General features: G+C 41.3%; 1 protein-coding gene and 1 long non-coding RNA gene across 3 annotated transcripts in view; one reads left to right on the plus strand and one right to left on the minus strand.

Moving 5' to 3' along the window:
- Positions 1-5,986: 5,986 nt before the first annotated feature.
- Positions 5,987-22,979, plus strand: part of pcbp4 (poly(rC) binding protein 4) — a 57,294-nt gene continuing 40,301 nt past the window's right edge. For both annotated transcript variants that reach the window (XM_061761671.1, XM_061761761.1), the window contains exon 1: positions 5,987-6,146. The gene's annotated coding sequence lies outside the window, so the exon portion shown is untranslated. The remainder of the gene's footprint in view (positions 6,147-22,979) is intronic.
- On the minus strand, positions 7,540-21,630 carry LOC133471827 (uncharacterized). Its single transcript, XR_009786390.1, has 3 exons — positions 19,332-21,630; positions 11,186-11,336; positions 7,540-8,921 (listed from the first exon to the last, which is right to left on the minus strand). It is a non-coding gene; the product is annotated as an uncharacterized LOC133471827 (long non-coding RNA).

Consider the following 22,979-nt stretch of genomic DNA (forward strand, 5'->3'; position numbering starts at 1 on the left):
CATATTGAAATCTGGGAGTTCTCTCTTTCCCACTTGCATATTTTACAGCAGCTTTTTGAGTGTGGTTCTGGATTGCATGCTGTGGTGGACTTTCTGATGTGGCGACAGAGACAGATAGCAGACGTGCAATATCACTTTTGAACCCCTGAATTACCTTCTTCAGACTCTCTATGGCATGGTCGGTCTCCACTCCAACAGCTACTGATGGTGCAGACTCGGGTTGTTTTGACACCACTGACGCCGTAGCACAACCTGCACACTTAATCGCAGATGAAGAAACAACATTCTTCACTCTTTCTCTTTCAAGAACCATCCCCTCTTCGTCTCTTACCTCACGAAGGAGCTCTGTGAAGCTTGGAGCGGGCTTTAGCTTGTAAGTCATCCTTATACGAAGTGCAGTGAGAGCACCTCTTGCAAATTGCTCGATGCGTGTCCTGTTCGTGTCAGTGACGTCGATCCCACCTTTCCGATGAACAGCGTGCAGCAGTTTGTCTAACCTGAGTAAGTATCCTGACAACTTCTCAGTTTCTTGCTGGAATGTGTTACGGAACTTTACCATGAGATCAGCTGCACTATCTGTGGTCGCAAAAGCTGTTTCTAGGGCCTTAAGATACTCATTGGCAGTGGCACTGGGGTTAGTGACTCTTAAACCCCGGACAATATCTGCTGCAGGCCCTTTGAGACTTTCAGCGATTCTCTGTTTCTTGACAACATCAGAACATTGCCACTCATCCAGCAGGTGGGTGGTCTGTTCCGCCCAAGAGTCATACTCCTCTTCTCCAGGTAGCGTTGGCTTTATGCCCGAGAAGAAGCGAAGTTTACGATAGCCTTGTCCGTCCATAGGCGGTGCTTGACATTTTTCCACAAGCAAAGAGATGGCATTGACAAGCTCTGTGTTCAAGTCAGGAACAGCGGGTGGGGCAGGCGTGGTCTTAAGCAAACCTGTCACATCATCTAAAGTCTTTCCTTCACTGGCTAAGAATGATACTAGCTTGGATTGGAACCCTCTTTTGTCACTAGTCACATGGGAAGTCTGAAAATCAGGGACACTTACTACCCACAAGTCTGACGGATCCCCAGCAACCAACTGTTCAGGTAAGTCAGTTTTAGTCATGTCATCTGTGGTCTCAACTAATATGGACTGATTGTTGTTTGTGCGTGTTAGACACCGTCCTCTGATTTTAGTGCGACCAAAAATTTTAACTTCATCAAGTACCTTATAAATGTTCTCATCAGTAACATCAAGAGAAACCCCACTAAGCACAATAGAATTCTTAACATCAATACCTTTGTCGTCACACCATTTGATTATTTGTTCGGACTCCATGTTTTGTTTTGAGTTTTTTTTTTTCAAAACCAGTCACACAAAACACACTCAGTATTGTGATTACAGTACTATTACGACCCCGGTCAACATTGACCCAATTACTTCTTCTTTTTTTTTTTTTTTCTCTTTGCTCACAAATACACGAGTGAACAATAACAATCCCGGACGAGCCCCCACATGTAGCCCTCAAAGGCAGTACTCACAAAACCGTTGAACCCTCAAGTTCACTGGGGAAAAGAAACCCAAACCGATTGTCGTAGGAACGCGCCCTCAAAACGCTTCAGTAGGCACAGCGACTGGATCCCGTAGCGTCGAAGCGGCAGCCCGGTGGCCTTGAGCAGGCAGGACCCGTGGCGTTGAGCAGGCAGGACCCGTGGCTTTGAAAGAGTAAATCCGTTCGCGTTGAAAACAGTCAAAAATCCGTTCGCATTGAAAACAGTCAAAAATCCAAAAACCAGGTCCAGACCCCCAAAAAAACTCTCCTTTCCCCGCCGCATCTCCCGCTCTTCCTCCCCACGACCCACCTCCTTCCCCCAATCCCATTGGACGCACCACCCCTTCAATCAATCATTAAAACAAAAAAAACCCTGAAATGTTCACAGACCCCTCGGAACGCAGGACACCCCAGTATCCATCCACACAAAGAACCAAACAAACTTTTAACTAGTTTTCACAACAGCAATTCAAACAAATACAGTTCAACACATTTTAGTCAGTACACTACACAAATAAAAATTGTAAATGAGATTTTATTTTCCCCATTAAGTCCGAAAAATCCCAAACAATCAGAAAGAGCAAGACAAATATCATCTGTGTTCTGTAAACTATTTAATTCTAAATCTCTGATTAGTATTCCATCTCCATTCTGGACAAATGTCTCCTTCACCTCCATTGTTCAAATGAATACATTTGCCTGAAAGGGAAGCCATATATCTTCAAAAGATTATGGAAATGTGTGAGGAGCCGTTAGGGACATTACTCAGGATTAGCTCTCACACTTACTATTCAAATGCTTTCACACACACACAAACTACTGAAAGGCTCTCATAAGGGCTACTCAAACACTCTCATACGCATGACTCTTGCTCTCATTACAACTACTCAAATGCTCTCATTTACACTACTCAAATGCTCTCATTTACACAACTCAAATGCTCTCCTTTACACTAGTCAAATGCTCTCATTTACACTACTCAAATGCTCTCATACACACAAGTCTTGCTCTCATTAACACTACTCAAATGCTCTCATTGACTACTCAAATGCTCTCATTTTCACTACTCAAATGCTCTCATTTACACTCCTCAAATGCTCTCATTGAAATACACGTCTTTGGTAAACACTGTGCTTTTGTCAGAATAAGCAATTCATTTGTGTCGCTCTTCTTTAATTCATTGAACATGTTTATTGATACTAATAGCCCCTTACTTCTCACAACAGTCTAACTGTGAAATCCATCCATCCATCCATCCATTTTCTGAGCCGCTTCTCCTCACTAGGGTCGCGGGCGTGCTGGAGCCTATCCCAGCTGTCATCGGGCAAGAGGCGGGGTACACCCTGAACTGGTTGCCAGCCAATCGCAGGGCACATAGAGACAAACACTCATGCCGCACTCACAGTCATGCCTAGGGGCAATTTAGAGTCTCCAATTAATGCATGTTTTTGGGATGTGGGAGGAAACCGGAGTGCCCGGAGAAAACCCACGCAGGCACGGGGAGAACATGCAAACTCCACACAGGCGGGGACGGGGATTGAACCCCGCACCTCAGAACTGTGAGGCTGACGGTCTAACCAGTCGGCCACCGTGCCGCCTAACTGTGAAATCCTTACTTTAAAAGTTTTTTCTAAATTCGAGCGAATACAAAATATGAAAACCAAAACAACTATTGAATCATGGAGTTTGTGTTGCCCTTCCGTATTATGTCTTCCATCCCCACTCGTCAGGCCCAAGTCAGGATATATAGCAGGTAATTCCATGTGGAGAAAGTTAAATCAAGTTTGTTTGTGCGTGACAGTTTCAGAGTAGAAGAGAGACATCCTACGGCTCAGTGATAATAGTTGTCGGCCTGGCGTCGTCTCTCATTTTTCTCCACTGTCATTTCTAACGAGAGATGTTTGTAAAGCTCGGATGCTCCCATACAAGCACCCGGGATGACGTGCAATGTGTTTGCCCAACAACAGGGTTGGGTGGAGAGCGCTTGTCACATGTCACTGCAAGTAATGCTTTGGTCATTTGGTCTGATTTCCATATTTGACGTTTCGTGTTGATGGCGTAAGCTGGAGAGTAAATACATTATTTTAAGGTAACATTAAAAATGTTTTTTTATTGCTTGTAGTACAGTGGATTTGAGTAAAACCAAATTTATAGACCACCACTTATTGATCAGTTATTTTTATGTTCTCAACACTGATTGCACTTTTAATGTGCAATCAGTGTTTTAATGTGCAATCAGAAATGTGACTAAAATTATGTCACATTATGTCAACACTGATTGCTACCCACTTTGCTGTTTAATTTCACTTCATTGCATGCATGAATTGGAGACTCTAAATTGCCCGTAGGTGTGAATGCGTGTGCAAATGGTTGTTTGCTTGTATGTGCCCTGGGATTGGCTGGCTACCAGTTCAGGGTGTACCCTGCCTCCTGCCCGATGATAGCTGAGATAGGCTTCAGCACGCTCGCGACCCTAGTGAGGAGAAGCGGCTCAGAAAATGGATGGATGGACGGATGGTCTGAAAATGATTATTCATGACAAATAATGTATCTTTGTTCATCTACCTATGTCAGTGTCAGATAGTGAAGGCAGGCAGAACAATTAGATGCTCTCCCACTAGATGGTAGAACAACTGACCTGTGCATCCACCTGTTGCCATTCATACACAAGCATAAATCATGGCACACAAACACACACTAAATGAATGAATGTGTGAGTAAATTGAGACGAGATCACCATTATTTCCGTATCGATCCTTTTTGTGATATATTTGTTTGGTGGTGTTCCATTTTTTTAGCTTGGGCTCCCTAAAGGTTTGGAAAAGATTATTCTGAAACACTGCTTTCCCCAGACCATCATGGATTTTGTTGCTGTTTGCCTTTATTTGCTTTAATGTTTATGCCAAGTACCTTAACAAACACAATTAACAATTCAAGTATCCATCAAGTCGCCACCGTGTGTGTTTAGTTGTTGATGGGATGTCTCTGCAGAACGGCTGTGAAAGCACACAGCGCCCTCTGCTGATTGTAAGCAGCATCTACTTTTATCGATGGAAGTGATAGGTAGTAAGTATAGGGCATAACAATTTGAACATGTCCTCCTTTTTCATCCATATGATGCATATTGTATTGTATCACATCTACATTTAGCTTTAGACTGGTGAGGTAAACCTGTAAGCAGTGGCGGGCCTGCGTTTGGTACCCGGGCCTTCAGTCGGGACTTAATGCAGCTCGTCACGTCGCAATTATAGAAACCATCAACACTATAGAAAATGCAATAAAACAGCAATCAGCTGTGCCTTGTATATTATTTGGAGCACTTCGGAACCAATATTCATCTAATAATAGGACAGAAGCATAAAACATTTAAAGAAAATTCCTCTCTCAAAATGATTTATCTTGTCTTCATTTTTTTTCATATCCCCAAAAAACCTGGCATGTATGAACATGGGTGTGTAGACGTTTTTGTAGTTTAAAGTTCCATCAGTCAGCACGACTGCTTGTGAAGGTCGTGGGCAAATTAGATTGACATGGCAACACATAAAGTCTGAAATCTGACAGGACAAAAACAATAATAATAACATCCACATACAGGAGAGAGTACAGCCTGCAAGAGACGCAATGAGATGAAGGTCATCCATTTTCTGCGGCCCTTATCTTAATTAGGGTTAGGCCTATCCCAGCTGACTTTGGGCAAGAGGTGGCTGGTTGCCAGACAATCGCAACGCACATATAGAAAAACAACCATTCACACTTCAATTAACAGAACATGCATGATTTTGGTTATATGGGAGGAAAACGCAGTGCCTGGAGAAAACCAACAGAAGCTTAGGGAGAGAACGTGCGATGAGGAGGCCCGGATTCTAACCCCCAACCACAGAACCGCAAGGCAGATGTGCTAGCTACTCCTCCACCATGTGCCATGAGGAGAATAGACTATTGGAAATAAATTAATGCAAGTTGGTGGAAAGAAGAAGGTAAATGTAGGTCTTGTTGGCCTTGACGGCTGACCAGTTGGCTTGGTAATGGCTTGGCTTGGTAACAGTTATAATGCTCAAATACATCCACCAGATGGCGCAGGTTCACCATTTTCATGATAGTCTAAACTTCAAAGGAAACCGTGCTCTGCTGATTTCGTCTTCTTTGTGAATGATTTGTACCGCACTACTTATTATCATTTTTAAATTGACCAACAAAACAATGTGACAACGTCAAAAGATTTGGGGAATTCATGTGTGGGGTTGGGGGAAACAAACAAACAACAAAAACATGTTCACATATAAGTGGTGGTAATATGGTGAATGTCAAGGTAGCTGTGTGAATGTGATGCGGTGCTCCAGCAGGGGTCCTGTGAGGACAGGAGAAGCTGCGTGCAGGCCACGGGGGGGGGGGGGGGGGGCCTCACCCGCCCCCCTCCCCTTCCCCAGCAGTGGACTGCCCGCCTCAGTCTCTCTCCATCACTGTGAGCGGACTGGTCGCTTCCCTCCTGCCTCTACCCTGCAGCTCCCGCGGTCGTGGACTCTAATGTGGATACAAACCCCGAGGACCTCCGATCCATGGCGACACTTTAACTGGAGCCTAATTCCACTTATTGCATCCAAACAGGTAAAAGGAGGATGACGCCTTGTGTGTGTGGTGCGTGCGTGCGTGTTGTCCAACTTGACGTCGTGTCAATGGCGGTCTCGTGTGATGCATTTACAACACGATTCGAATTCTAAACCGGAGAATTGCAACACGTACAGGCGCGCCCGCTCAAAAAGATGAAAGCATTATTCTGTGTGGTTATTGTTGCGACCGAATAAATTTATGAAGCCGTGACGTGTCAGCGCAGAATACACACGGTGCGACAGGGGGCACAATCGGTGTCTTGTGTCAGGACAATCGGATGATTATGGAAGCGGGGCAGCCGGTTCCGAACACAAAGCTCTTTCTGCTCGAGTCCGCTCGTGTGGGCGCCCGCCTGGTGCTGAGGCAGCGACTTGTGTGACAGCACCATTATTCACCAAGATGCCCAATTGCATTAGTGCTGCATCTGGATGGGAAAGCTGCCTAGATAAGAAGACACCAACGCAAAGCAAAAGTCAACTTAAATGGCAATTCTGTGGTTGTACTTTGCAGGGGCACTGCACTGCATCATATAAAGTGGTGCATGTATTTCTAATTGAAGTGTGCAATGAGGATATATTCCAAAAATGCATCTACAAACTGGTTAGGATTATTATTGCAACTGTACAGAAGCATTTCACACTATTTTCTTCAGTACTTTTGCATGTTAAATATAATGTAGGTTCCAAGAGAACCCGCAATAATCAGTGGATTACATTGAAACTTTGCCTTTGTGTTGCATACAGTTTTAAATGGTTTAACACGTATAGTGGAACGCCGCATATTTGCGACTGGGCATTTGCAAATTCGCCTATTCGTATGTTGTAACGTGGCAAATAAAGTCTGGATTTAAAAAACATTTTTGTTTAATCTTGCAAAATACTAATACTGTCAATAGTACGTATGATATTCATTGCATTGTAGCATCTCTTTAACTGAGACGACAAAAGGTTACTGTTGCCTGTAAACACACCAAAAACACATTCAACTAACTGTCCTTTCTGCAGCGGAAGGCAAAAGGCTGTTGTGTGTGTGTGTTTAAATTTTGGTGGCAAAATATTGTCTACAGAAGAGGTAACCAACATGGTGCCCACAGGCCTGTTCTAAAAATAGTTCTCCCATGATGGGACATTGTGATGTACTACGAATGTTGTATAAGTGATCATTTGAAAATGTAGACACTTGCAGAGTTTTATAGTAAGAAAAGTGTTGCACAATGATATTTACCCGTGCGCTATTTTGTTAAATTAAATTGTTGTATTGTCGCAATTCTTTAATTACGACAATGGTCAAAATCGGCCGTAAAGACGCCAAAATAGTTGTCAGAGCAAAAAAAAAAAAAAAAAAACATTTGTTGTGGGACTCGTCAAATGTTTCGCCTCACACACTCGCTCACCCAATTACAGATGTAGCAGCAGCTGCGTTTGATTTGTGACAGACAGCGGGAGCTGATAGATAAGATGGCGGCGCCCACGTCTATGCTGCGCTAGCGAGTTCTGCAAAAACTAGGACTAAATCCGGCATCAAAATCAGTGGAGTCCGTCACGACGGCTCAGCTGATCATAACCACGCTGCGTGGATATTGCACTTTTGGGTCTGTCAACACTGAGGTGCTCGGTTAGCACTTCATTCTTTAGCATCATCATCACCGCCATCATCATCGGAGTTGTTGCCATGTTCGGACAGGTATTGCGCATTGTGTATGTGTGTGCTTAGCTGTAAGCTTTTTACTGTGCTGTGTGTTTAAGTGTACACTGATGTTTGAAGATGTTTGTAAGCATTTGAAATGCTATTAAAGGGTGTGGTATACACTATGTAAGGTTTAACTTATTAATACAGGCAATTATAATCACTCCTAATGGTAGCGTCAGTTATTCATCAATTTGCTATTCGGGGTCATACTCAAGACTGACACGGCCATGGTACCAAAATTTATTGCATTGTTATTTTTACTCACTAATATTTAACAGTGTGTACGAAGCCTTTTTTTTTTTTTTTTTTTGACATTAAACCCAACACTGCTCTTCGAGCCTGTAAAATAGAATCAATAAACAGCTGGGAGTGAACCCGTTGATTGATGCAGAGAATCATGGTCCTCACAGCCTGGAGATGCTCATGAATCTTGCAAATGCCCCGCCAGCCTGCAGCGAGTGCTCTCAAACAAAAGTGGAAAGAAGTAGGACACAAGTGAGGAATTGCGCATCACTTAGGGTGGGACTGTAAGCGTTTTATGGCCTCAATGTTTTGGTCAAAATGTTCTTTTTTGTTTTGTTTTGTTTTTCAATACATCAACATGTATCTTCCTATCCACACATGGAGCTCAATAAGAAAAAGATGTGTCGTTTTGTGTGCTGTTTGAATATAAATATACACACACAAGCCTGCCTGCATTGATAAAATAAAAAAAATTAAAAAAAAGAAGAAGAAGCTGTTGGCTGATGTTGCACACACATCGTTAAGATGCACTCCAGGGCTACAAAGACAGACCCTCATGCAATGCCGACTCTCCATCCAAATGCAATTCCGTAATGCACTCTGAGAGAGGGAGATCTAATAAAAACTGGAAGAGCATCTTCAATAATGAAACCCCACCTGCATCTGTGCTGCGGAGTGGGGGCTGGGACTGAGAGACTTCATAAATAACACAAGCCAGACCTGTCACGTGCTCCTCCAGCGTCTGGAAGCTGCCAATCATCCCTCTCCTCGTCTAAAAACTGTGGTTCTCAAACATGGTGCCGTGGCACACTAAGGTACCGTGAGAGATCATCAGGGGTGCTGTGGGAAAATTTTCAATTTCACTTAGTTTGTCCGAAAATGATTAGTTATTAGCTATTAAATCTGTAACGAGAAACATATCGAAACTGAAATCACAATATTCTAAGACCCTGTATCATCTTTGAAAAGGCAGAACTGTGACTCTTCCATTCCAAATCACAGAGTTTGTGCCTCCAATCCAGACACGGCCATTTGAGCTCACAGTGCTACCAAACTTAATAGAATTTATATTATTGTTTTAAGTTCATTTAAAAATATGTGAGGCTGGATTGAAGCTAAATTTATTCAGTAAGGCTCCTCCAAATGTGTGACACATGACTACATTTTCCAGTGATGGTCATCTGACCAGATTGAGCAAAACTGTGGCTACCGCTAATGCTAGTTCAGCTACGTGAAGAGAGCGGAGCGGAGAAATGAGAAAATTGCGTACCCTCCGAGCTCATTTAGGTCAGCAGGATGGGAGCATTTTGGCGAGCATGTTGAGAACAGAAATAGCGTACTCGACAAGAGCCAGACTTTTTAGTGCTTAAAAAAAAAAAAAAAAACACGGCGAAATTACATAAGAAAACTCTGACAAATGTATTTATTATATAATACATTATAATTATTATAAATTAAATATTATTATCACGATATTTATCAAAATATATTTATGATATTTATTTATAAAAATAATCTAATTGTGTATTGAACCGTGGGTCAGAAACCAAGATACGGATCAAATCTAGTTACAGTCCTATCTATGCCAGCGATTTATAGTGAAAGGCAAATAATCTTCCATTACTGTAGATGGGCGAATGTACAATCAACCTGTGTATCCACCTGTTGCCATTCATACAGCACAATAAGTCTCTGATTCCTGCTGACATCAGCTTTGTGTTCAATTAAGCCTGGATTTCACACAGAATAAATCCACTTGCGAAACAACTGAAATTATTTCTGTATTCATACTTCTTGTGACATTTTTGTTTGGTAGTATGCTGTGAGATTTTTCTCACGACATATGTGCAGGTTGGCAAACACTCTTATAAAACATTGTTCTGGCGGGTTAATGGTCTCAAACGGGCACCCTGCGTGATTCCGTCCTTTGCGGGGAAGCAAAACGGTTTATACCGCTAAATACGGAGAGTGTAGTTTCATTCATAGTATTGATATTTTCAGTTCAAATCGATAGCAAATGATTGCTACATTGCTCTAGACATAAGATGAGCACCTTCCGTTTGTCTGTTTGAAGCATCATTTAAAAGGATTTAATAAAGATCTTGTTTTCGCAGGACCTTTGTTACCATACAAATTAATTTCCTCTACAATCTCTGAGATAAATCGCATGTAGCAATTAACCTGCCTGTGAGCAATTAACCTGTGCTTGTTGCTATCTAATAACGTCCGACTCTCAGGGCCTTGCACCTCAGCCTCTCCCGCTTCGTCGATTGAAACAGATCTTTGCACCACGCTCCTTATCTCTGTGTTTGCAGCATGAAACGGGCTCTGCTGTAGAAAAAGGGCGTACATGGAATCAAGTCACATGAACGCCGGTTTGTCATCTCGCAGTGCCCGCGAACAGTTCAGATCATTTTGTGATGTAGCTTGTTGTTGAGCAATGAAGGGACTCTTTATTTGAAAGGCATTGTGACCCTCGCCACTGTTCTTAAGCCTGACCCGGTGTCTGACAGCGCCGCGGGCCATCCGCGCTATGAAAAGATAACACTGTTGTAAGAGTTGCTGTTTAGACCCAGCGGCCCGCATGACACTCCTTGTCTCCTCTTTTTGCCTCAGAAGATTTGGTATTTGTTTTCCTCCCCTCAAGGAGCTGCTTTTCTGGAGTCCGCACTGTGCGAAAAGTGGATTTAAAAAAAATAGTCATGTCGAAAGACTACCTTTCCCCTTTCATGTGTATTACACAGCCTTCTTTCAACTGGCCATCTGCATCAGTGGGTCTTTGTGTATGGGACCAATGACGACAGTAGCTTTTTATCACCCCCTTCAGCTGCTGAGTGCCTGAAATATTTAACAGGGACCACACTATTTTTGGGTTTGTGCGCAGTTTGTTTTGGAGCTTATGTAATACCAAAGTGCACAGTACTGTCGGAGTCCAGATGATACGCTGACAACCTGTGATGACATAAACATGCTAATTATGTGCCTGTGTAGAAGGAGTGTCTTCACCTGTGATTTATGATTCAGTCTGAGCAAGGGCTTCGGGCCCTTTGTTTTTATACAGGGGTCTTGTAGCTGCAGCAAGAATGACCAGTTTCTCAGGTTACCTCTTTCGGTGACATATTGATCCACTCTTCACTCCCTCCTTCCAGCCGTCTATCGCTCTCATTTTGCTTCCATTCTCTCTCCACGACCTCCTCCCATCTCCTCTCTCCTCCTGTGCGCTGCGAGGTGTCAGATTCTCGGACTCCTGTTCTGCTGTGGAGGATGGGAGAAAAGCAGGGATGAACGCGAGCTCCAGCGAGGAAAGTCATTTTGCAGATACAGTGTGACCTTCATCCAGTGAAAGCGATGGGATAGAAGCCGAAGTTAATATCCTGCCAAAGTGTATTCTCCGCCATGCTGGCAACCATTCAGAAAGAGATATGGTCTTAATAATAAGAAGCACGTCATTATTAAGTCAAGGCAAAGCCAAGAGACCAGAAAATTTTAATTCTGAATCAAGAGGGATAAACACTAGAAATCAAGCTGCATAATCTGTCCAAAACAGGACTTCCATCCAAAACCAGATGTCCATACTTTTAAGATATCTATAATAAGAAACTCATTTTGCAGATTAAATTGCCAGTGCGATTAGGGAATCACGCGTGACAAGTTGACTCATGCCTCATGCTAACAAGAGCTTGCGTAAATAAGGCCACACCACTGACTCTGGGTCTGGAAGCACTCAGGAGATAACGACTGACATCCCAGAATAAACCCAAAGGTTCGTTATCTGCACATTTGTGTCATTTTGACAGGACGGGCAGAGGAAAAAAACTGAAGACCGCTGAAAGTCACTGCACGAACCCTTGATGAGTCGCGGTCACATGCGGAGTGGCCACTCAAGGATATTCATATTATCAAAATATTGCAGCAGCCTGACAGACACAGAAACCGATGGCGAGAGGATTGACTCCCATTTAGTGTCTCCATTAGAGTGCTGTTCATTAGCCGTATTGGATCCAATCACTCATAAGTATGCAAATTCTGCCAAAGCAGAGGTTGAGCCTGACGTGACTACGAGGTGTAGTGACAGGAAGGCAGTAACACAGAGATAATGCAGTCCTTGCAAATGTAGTCATTTGCAGAATCTGGAGCTTCTGGGCCGTCAACACGCTGCTAAAAAAAGGAACGACAGTTTGCAACAACGGTGAGAAATCTTTTCTTGTCTAGATAAGAGAGTTGAGGGGATGAGGGAGATTTTTAGAAGCCTTATCTAACTTGACAGTGCTCTATATTTATAAGCTCCGGCACATTTTTTACTACAAGGCATGTGTTCAAGTGGCTGTTTAGCATAAGTTCACACCTTCGGAAAGGATGGCTGTCTCTGTCATTGCCATGAAAACCCCCCAAAAATCCTCTTTTTAGTAGCCTCTAATGTTGGACCAGCCAGGACACCTCTCTTATTGAGTTCAGTGCTAATGTTAGTGTTACAATATTTAGTTCAATCAAATTTAAATGATAAACAACCAGGTTGGTTGACTAGTTCTTCTAAGATGCTAAATTAGCACCTCCCATCAATTCATATGTTTGTGCTATCATGGTTTCTAGCGCCCATGCTACGCAACATCACATTCCCGACTTGTGAGCAGCAACAGAGCTGGTATAAGTACTCACACATTGTACTTAAGTATAAGTACATATACTTGTCGTAAAACAAAAAAAACTAAACAAAAAAAAAAAACACCAGGAGCTCTTGTGTGGTTCTTTAGGATGCAAAAAGACACAAGGCATTAGCCACAATTTGTAGCCTACAAATCATTCTTGTAGCCAAAAACGTCTAACACTTCTCTACAATAGGGCCACGAATAGGAAATATTTCGCGTCTCTGAATCTGTTGCTGTCGTCAATTGTCCCTTGTTTAAGATCTCAAGCAATAACGATCTCAACTGCATCGGATTTACAGTAAACCACTCTGTATTTGTCTTTTTTACGTCATCTCTTTCAGTCGGAAAAAGGAACACCCCTATTTTGACACAGTAAGGAGTAGATAGTACACTTATCGGTTTTCAAATGTAGGGAGCAAAAGTAAAAAGTCGCCAGTAAAATAAATACCCAAGCAAAGTACAGATAACTGAAAAATCTATTTAAGCACAGCAACAGAGTATTTGTACTCAGTTACCTCCCACCACTGGTGTACAGCTCTTATAGAAATACAGTATATAGATATATATTCCCTGCTGTTGCCAGAGGTAATACAACACAGTGTTTCAAACAGTATCAGGCACAGGGAGCAGCATGCAGTCACAGGGTCTCTGGAGGGCCTTGTGGCTGACAAGCGGTTAGCTTTGGCACGGTTATGCGTCAACTCTAAATGAAGCCAAGGTCTGATCGGGAGGACAGTCCCCTGTGCGCCAAGGACTGACCCCTCCCATTATATCTGACATAGCTGAGACAGACACTCGCAGAGATGAAGCACTGCTCTTTCATTTCAAGCATCTCCTGTTTCACAGCTCGAGTCTTCGCCTCTCAGCTCCTTGGAGAGATTGTGGGACGGCGTTTTTCAAAAGCGCCTTTAAGTCTTGGAAGATTTGACGTATAATGGTTATATGGATGGGTGTTTTATATAAATGTACTACTGTATGTACTGTAAGTGTATAGGTATTTTTTGGGGTGTTTATGTGGAAATTATGCATATATCATCATATGTATGTATTGATACATAAAAAAATTTGACCAAGGAAATCATTTCAAAAACTTTTCACCTTTGTGACCAATAAGCTGTGGAGTGCAATTGATTTTTAAAAATGTTTTCGAGAGGGGTAATAAAATAAAGAACTGAGATAGTGGTTGCATAACTCAGATGCGGCTGTGTTTAGAACTAACCAATCACGTTCAAGCTCATGTTAAATGAAGAAAAACAGCCCCTGTTCACGATGCTGCCACCAAGATGCTTCACTGTAAGTATGATGTTCTTTTATTCATGATGAACAGTTCCAAGTAGCAGTCAGTGTTAGCAAAAAAAACAAAACATTCAGGCTTCAGCTAGAAAGCGAAAAAAAGAGCACACTAGAAGATCTGACCTTTATTTGGGGTTAAACACTTGTGCAACCACATTATCGCAGTTGTTTATTTTTATTTCTGCTTTCGATTATTGATCACAATGGTGGAAAAAAGTTTAAATTATTTATTTTGGTCTCATTTTATTATATCACAGAATACCTGGCATTTGAACACAAGGTGTGGGGACATTTTATATCCACTGTATGTATTCCGGAGAACACTTCTTTTTGGACTGACAGTACATGATTTTTCAGTATGGGATATTTACAGTATATTGTAATCTTTGTTGTTTTGTATCGTGCATGTTTGAAGGGAAGTTCAATCGTTCTAAATGTAAATATGTTGACAGTTATTCTATATGTACATAAAATATCAATGAGACATATCCTGCGGGCGGTTTGATACCAGGCAGGTATAAATAATGAAAAAATATATTTCGAGATGAGCTTTATAAAAATGCCACATGCACATCTCAAAGTACAACCTTATGGATGAACCCTGGCTCGCCTTGTGGCCGCCACGTGATTCAAGCGTATCCAAACATGCAGTTTGAAATGTTCATCAAAAGGAAATATTGCTCATTTCATCAAGAAACGTCTACATGAAGTCAGACCTGCCAGCATTTCAGATAATTCTGCCATTAGTTGTGAATGTAGCTCCTCGGCACGTTCTCCAAGGTATAGGCAGGACTCGCAAATGTCAATCAAGCTTGTTTACGTGTGTGTATCTTTGTGTGTCAGCTGTGAGCGAATGTTTGCACCCGGAGGATCTCATTTAAATTTGAGCAAGACAACAGCGACTAACTGTCCGCCAGTGAAGACGAGCACAAAGTACTAATGGAATAGTCATTTTCTTTCCCCTTTTGTGGTTGTTTGTGTCTTCATCACTGTCGAAGTCTAGGGGGAAGATGCTCTCATTGTGTCATTTCACGTATGCAAGCATAGTTTGGGCTGCAGAAACAGAAAAGTTTTTTATGTTTGAGAGAAAACTTTGTCGACAATCAGCAAAACTGAAGGATGATTCTGAAAAACCGGACTTACAACAACGTGTTACAAGTGATCTCATTCAGGTTTTTTCCCCCTCATATTTGTATGAAGTGTATAGAGTGTACGCAGAAAAAAAAACACATCTAGTCACAAATCAGTATCAAGCTTCAATCAAGCTTCAATCACATGCGGATAAAAAGGAGCTATCGGCATGCATGCGTGTCTACCTAGCCAGTATATCCAATCCATAACAACCACTCCTAGGTGTCTACACAAAAACATGGACAAATAGATGGCTGTTTTGTGGGCCTCTAAATATGCTTCGGAGCTCTATCCATCCCTTCATTGTTTGCTCACTTTCGTGTTGTTGCTTTCATTTCTGTACGTGCGTGTAATAATAGTAGCATGTTCGTTTTTATAAGCATAGTTAATGTACAGTATATCAAATATGGGTCACTTAAAAGTAGAATTACAAAGACGGTAATCGGATATCCGATTTCAGATAAGCAGTGGTGCCTTGAGATACGAATGATCCAACTTAAAAGTTTTTCAAGATATGAGCCGTTGTCGGGCCATTTATTAATTTTTTTTGCTTTGACTTGAAAGCAAAGATTTGAGATATGATGTGTATCGTGGCGGTGAACTCAACTCACTATTCAACAAGCAGGAGTTGAGCATAACGCAAAACATAAAAATAAGAGAATTCCACAGTGTGTTTGCTTTTCCATTAGAAATTCTGTTTAGCTAAATGCTAGGAAACAATGCAAAACACCATAGACGGGCTAACCAATAGCATTGGTGTTGTGACATTATAGCCCTTTAAGCAACAAATATTTGAACACAAACGGTGGAGCAACATATGTAGATAGGCAATATAATAGTCACAGGAATATTTTCTTTATTCTTTGTGTAAAATTATCAATATCACTGCAGCTTACCGAGTCAGTTGTGTGTGTCTCTATGTCTGTATTATACTGCCCCCAGGTGGCCAAGAGGCACAGAGCAGAAGGTGCATCACAATTTCCATTTAATTGAAGTAAAAAAATGTGCCAAAAACTGTTTATTTGCATTCTATTATATTATGTAATTTCTGTATGGTTTTTTTACAAAGTAGAATACTGTACACGGTGGGCCAAAAGTAGGCTTAGTAATACCGGCTTAGAACTATGGTCTGGATAATTACTAAGACCTGCAAACAGCGGATAAAAATTATAAGAAAATAAAACACAGCTCATTCAATGCCAACCCTCTGAGTTACAATGCATATTTGGGATCTATAGCCTAAACAAAACGCAAAGATCTAAAACGTGAAATAACTGTAAGCCTACTTTTTGCCAGCCCTGTATTATATCATGCTATTTTTCTTTTAAAAACATTATAAAGATAGATTTTTGTTGGGTGTTTTGAGGAGGCCGGAACAGATTAATGGCATTTCTGTGCTTTTCCAAGGGGAAAGATGATTTGAGATAAGGGACCACTATATTCGATAAGCAGCATTAAGACCTGCAGTGTCCAACCAGCCCTAGTCTCAATAGATCACTAAGTGACACCTGGTCATGAATCATCAAAATATGGAGAAAAATATTGATTGTCAGAGCAAAGAGAGCAAATGCAGCCTTGCTGTCTGCAATTGTGTCCAATTGCTGTCTGTGTCCAATTTCGAGAGGACTATTTGCGTAATATGGTAAATTGGTCCAACAGAGGTTTTTGCATACCGGCGGGCTAATCAAAGCAGGATCTGAATAATAGATAGATAGATAGAAAAAGTAAAAAGAGTACAAAAGCAGCATTTTTGGGGAATGCTAAGCAGGAAAAGACAACTCTGAGATTTAAGGTGTTGCCTGTTGGCCCTTAGTAAGTAATAAATAATAAAATAAAAGTGTAGTTCAATTTGCCACAGCAGTAGTCATACAACTAGTTCATAAGGAAATGTATTGTAGCGCCAGTGAATAAATAATGTCATGTTGAATCAAATACACCTGGTATGCTTGTAAAATGCAAAGAAACTGGTAATATGCATTATATGTATGCATGATATTCCACATTGAAGTAGTATTGGTTGTACAAAATGTCTTTCATTGCACCTCGCCACAGTACATTAGAAGAAATGGGGGGAACGTTTGATGAAAATAATCCAATCAAGCATGAATATGACGTGAAATATCCAAAATTATATCTTTATGTCCCAAGATGAGCTTTTATCTGAGCATGAGTGAACCTTTTTTAACAGACAAAACGATGCTTAAAAAAAGATTACATGCTGCTGGCAATTTTGTGTTATGACCACAAAAAAAAAGTTAAAGTCCGTGGAAAGTGAAAATAAATGTCTTCTATTCATGACACAGCACAGACAAGGCTGTTGTTAACAACCATGCCAAATTTTAAGGTTAAAATAAATAAATAAATAAATCACCAAGTATATAAAATTAGGCTTAAAAAATCACTCTCAGATGCTGTGGGCGTTTCCACTGAATGCACTGAAACCATGCCCCGCTCAACTATTAGCTGTCAATCAAATACCAGTTCTACAACATGGAAAAATGGATGCTACTTTCGCGTAGTATCTTTCTTATGCTTAGACATAACCACGTTTCAGGTGTGAAACTATTATCGCCTTAAAGCGTCTCGTGGCTGGAATATTTCCTACTTGGTTGTCACTGGGGCTTTTCCACGCTGCAACAACGAGGCACTCGGGAAGCCCCTGATCTGTCATGTTAAGCTTTCTTTTCCCCTCACTCTTCCACCTTCTCTCTGTGTTGTACATGCACTCACGGCAGACAACAAGGCGCTCTAAAGCGGCCACGCTTGCCTGAACACCCCCATGTACGCTGTAGGTTTTTTTGTTTTTTTCTCTCCCTCCTCCTTACTCTTCCGTCTTTTTCTGTAAGACGTATGCACTCAGGGCTGACAATGAGGTGCTAAAAAACAGCCATGCCAGCAGACAACCCGAAGGTAAGACGCATTTTCAGGGTGTAGGCAAAACTTTCTAGCTAACAGCATGTTGCAATTGCGCCAGATAGTTGCTATAGTTGCGCTCAAGTTGTTATATAGTGGGGAAGGAGCGACTCCTGCTAAATGCCAAAGTGCATCATTGGGTGCCATTTTAGGACACGCACTAAAAAAATTAAAATCAAGAAAACTGAAATGGTGAATAAAAGTTTAACGCTATGGGCTCTATTTTCATAGAAAGCGATCCTGATTTTCATGCAAGCGTGAGATTCGCTGCACGTGTTTTTGCCAATTTGACAGACCGGACTCCGGCAAGCTGGGCGTTCCGGCACAGGGAGTGTCCTTCAACACAACATGGTGAAGTGACAATTTGGTGGCAGAAAGTCAGTCAAACTTACGCCTGCTCAGACCACGTCTAACTGCTAGTGCAGGCTAGATTGTTGGTCTAACGTGACTTTGGCGAGTTTGATCGGGCCACAGGCAGACAGATACTGTAATGAGGTCCATGGACATTTAAGTTGCCAGTGGTTATCACCGGCTTGTTGTGAATACCCGCTCACATTGTGTGTTGCCGCACGAAACGCCACTTAACGCACGGATTGCTGCGATTACACATCGTCCTCTTCCGCACACCGTCTCTGTCGAGACTGTCATTGCGTTATATTTAAAGGGAACAAGAGGTTTGATTGGTGGCAAATTAAGTCGGATGTAAACACACCCAACTGTTGCACACCTCACCCACTTTCAGATCTGCCGGGCTGCGTCATTCTATGAAATCACCAATCCCCGTCTTACCTGCCTCTGGCACAAAGTTTCACTGTCCACTGTGCCGAATTTACACCATTTATGAAAATATTGCCCATAGTGTCTTCATGACTGACCCTATTGCTAAAAGCCCACCAGCACGACTTCACCTTAGATCAAAGGCTGTCCGCTTTTGTATTTCAACTAGCCCCTTCCCGTGTGCATCGCAGTGTGTGAATTGTTGCCTTCTTTTATCCCAACAGCTGAACGTGTGCACATTTTATGCGTATGTGTGTGTGAGGGTCGGAGATTCGGGATTTGTGCAGGCATGTGTGTGAATGGTCCTCCACCTCGTGCCCTCACCATTGCACGTGTACTCACATTGACAGCGTCACGTACTGCTGTGTATGTGCCGACACCCTGGGGAAACCCCACGTTTACCAAGCTGACACTCAAGCTAATATGGCCGGTCTCTCTTTATGTTCTATATGCAGAGGGGAACCCTGAGTGCGTCTTTCACCATACATACCAGGAGTGTGCATTTGGTTTAAGCCTTCCCAGTCAGTCGACTCTTTGACGTTCGCAGCAGAGACGTGTGTTTGTCTCAGAACAGGTGTGGGCTGCGAAGTCCTCAACACAAGCTGGTTGTAAAAGTTCCTTTTCATCTTGGCAGTCTCTCTGGTGTGGATGCTCTGGACAGAAAATGGCATGGAAAAAAAACCTCCTCTGACTATCAAAATGTGTGCACTGGACGCTTTGAGCTGGGACAACTTTGATGTGGCCGATTCTCCGTGTTTACTACTAAAGATAAGACCACTAAAGATAGATCTTGTTCAACACGTTCATAAAAATACATTCAGGAATGTTTTCACCATATCTAGAAATCATTCATATACACTCACCAGTCACAACATGAGGTACACCTACTGCTCTCCAAAATGGGCAAAATATTAGTGTATACAGGAAGTCCTCGATTTATGAACGAGTTCCGTTCCTACGCTGGCGACGTAACCCGAATTTCCGCATAAGTCGGATTTCACCGTTAAAGTCGAAATTTACGTCGAAATACTTCTGTTACGGGTATTGTCCCACATGATTGTGACAGCAAGCTCAGTGTGTGTGGACGTGTGCGTCGATGTGTGGGTGAGACGGGATTGCGCAGGCGTCGTCCGGCGACTGTGAAGGAGGAAGGCGTGCACACAGGTGCGAGTGTTTACAGTGGCAAGTGTAGTGACGGCGACCAGGGAAGAGTAGCGATTAGCGGATGACCCGTTGACGTTCAATGTGCAGAGGAGCTAATAAAGCCATTAAAGCAGCAAATCGGTGCTTCGTGCCTTTATTGTTCCCGCCACCCAGCTCAGCTGTGCAACGAGAGAAGGGAGTTAACCCTGAGGAGGACAACTTCGGCCCTGGAGAAGGCGTCTCCCCTGCGTCTCCTGACCACGGTCAGGTGACCGTAGCAGGAAAGGTTAACACTTCGTATAAAGAAACTAAAATACATTAAAATAAAAAAATAAGATGCTGTACTTACCATTACTGCTGAGAGTGTGAAAAAAAGAGGGCGAAAAAGGCAAAGATACTCCCGGCGTACAAACACAGACAAGCACTATGCACTAGCTAAGCAGAAACACTATGGTGCTGGGGACAAAATTGCAGACGAGGCACGGGCGTCGTAATGTCGAAACGTCGTAGGTCGAGTACATCGTAACTCGAGGACTTCCTGTATCCCAATATAGGTAATTTTACTTGAAATTGCATGAAATGAATGTCAATTTTCTCTCATATTTTCCCCATTTAATTATAAAACATACTATATTTTATATAGAAGAAACAATAAAATAAATAAAAGATACCTAGACTACTAAACTATTAACTATTGTTCTTCATACTAGGAACATAAAGCAATGATGAAAGTTGTCCTGGCTACTCTTCAACTGTAAATATGTCTTATCGTTTGAGTTGCATTCATGTTTAATTCATGAGGAATTTATTGTTATGCAGGTACAAATCCTTTAGAAGAAATACTTACAGAACTAGTCTGGATGCTGCAGGCTGGACAAGAGTTTTGTGTGCATGGATTTGGGTCCCATTTGTCTGTAATTGTGGAAGGATCAGGCAAAACCTGAGTGCCGCTGTTGTACACAAGCTTTGCTTGGCATAAATTGGCAACAAACTTGCATATTGTGATAAATAGCCACAAAAATTAGGTGATGAAACGTCTTTCTCTGCGATTCTTTTTAGGAATCCTTCGTGGTTTCTGCCAACTAATTTCATGTACATAAGCAAAATTACCTCATGCTCCCGTTCAGCCAACTCTCCTATTAATAGATTCGCATCACAAACAACTCAAAATCTTACCAAGTGAATTTATCTTATTTCTAGTGAAAACATCTTGCTGTACTTTTTTTTATAATTCTGACTTTTTTTTTTCTTCTAAATTTTAAGCAGGACGAAAATAAATTTTAAAATACAAGATGTTATTTTAAGAATCGTATCAAGTTAAATCATGCTATCCATTGGTGGATTTGTTCACTTATTTTAGGGACAAAATGTCCATTTTTATTTTTTAAAAAGTGTATTGCTTGACGACATTTAGTTTTCCAATAAGGCGCTAAGGCAAGAGTTCAAATGCATTTTGTTGTACTTATTCATACAGACATGCTTTCTGGAGGTTGATGGTTATACTATTTTTAATTGTTATTTAACCCTCTGCAAAATTGGAGGCTACGTTGTTACAGTAAATATGAATACTTTGTTTGCATGGCTTCATCTTTTAAATGGATTTGTTTGTACTGTATATGTAAAATGTTGAATATAACTGAAACACTGATAAATATTTTGTGGTATTTTATCATTGTACTAGCAACAAACACAACACTAACTGGGCAAAAATTATGTAGTTCAGGTGGCCAACTGGTTAACAATGACCGAGTCAAGGTTCAGAGGTTGTGGGATCATATCTTGGCTGCAGCCTTCCTGCGTGTAGTTTGCATATGTTTCCCCCGTGCTTGTGTGGATCTTATAGTGGTATAGAAAATGGATGGATGGATGGAGGATGGCGTTCATTCAACAAAGATGGATATAAGAACAACAGACTAAACCTGTCGTGGTTCATAAAACAAGGTTGAATTTTACGTAAGATTTAAGATTGAATTTGACTTCAAATATTGATTGAATGCAAGAGAGTGTAACTGAATTAATGAAAATCTTAAGATCATGTTGCACATACTATAGTATACCTTTTTTCACAAACATGAAGGAAACAGATTGAATTTGCAGGATTTGTTTAGATTTGAAATTCATGTTCATCGAATGATTTTTTTTCATATTGAAATTAAACTTTTCGTCATACTATACTAAAAGCAGATGGAACAGAACATCATGTATAAATATAAAACTACAAAAGACTATACAAATGACATCAAACTACGACCTAATGATACGGTAATCAAAACCATGCATATTCTTACATTTGAAGGCAAAGGAGGGAGTAGTACAGATAACATTTAACGTCTTGGTTAAAACTAAGGCCAATAAACACAACTCCGAATCAATCAATCAGTCAGTCAATCAATTAAAACTTTTATTTAACCAGAAAATTAAAAAGTCGAGTTATTACTACTTTACATATTTACTTACCTGCCTTGTGTGCCTCTTTTATACCTTATTTAGGTGTAAAATACAATAGTCTACTTGAGTTACGAAGTAAGGTTACAGAAGTTGTCATGCTGCTGAATCATTTCATTGTAATTGTTTTGTGTATAAACTGTTAGCATTTATATTACTATTGCTGTGCATTAATATTATTACCCTTAATGGTAAAAAAAAAAAAGGTCCTGACTTATACCAAAAACTCATCTGTAATAATTCAATTCACAGCCTAATTGAGGGCAGGATCAAGGTTACAAGAATTTTACATTTTGGCAATCTCACTGGTAGGGTTTGAGATTTTATGTCTCTTTTGTTCCTTTTAAAAATCTATCTGTAAATGCCAAAAATGAATGCCCTAAAATGGTGTTCTTACTCAAACATATGAGGCGTATTTATAATTAGAATTAGAATATTTATTGTCACGCTGCGTAAAAGTAGCTTTCCTGACCATGTTTCATTAAATGAGGCTGTATGTCCTTTTGATTGCCGCTATAGAGGAGATGTTCTTTTCCGGAAGCTGTTTGGT

The sequence above is a fragment of the Phyllopteryx taeniolatus genome, chromosome 1 (assembly GCF_024500385.1).
Source record: "Phyllopteryx taeniolatus isolate TA_2022b chromosome 1, UOR_Ptae_1.2, whole genome shotgun sequence".
Lineage (NCBI taxonomy): Eukaryota > Metazoa > Chordata > Actinopteri > Syngnathiformes > Syngnathidae > Phyllopteryx > Phyllopteryx taeniolatus.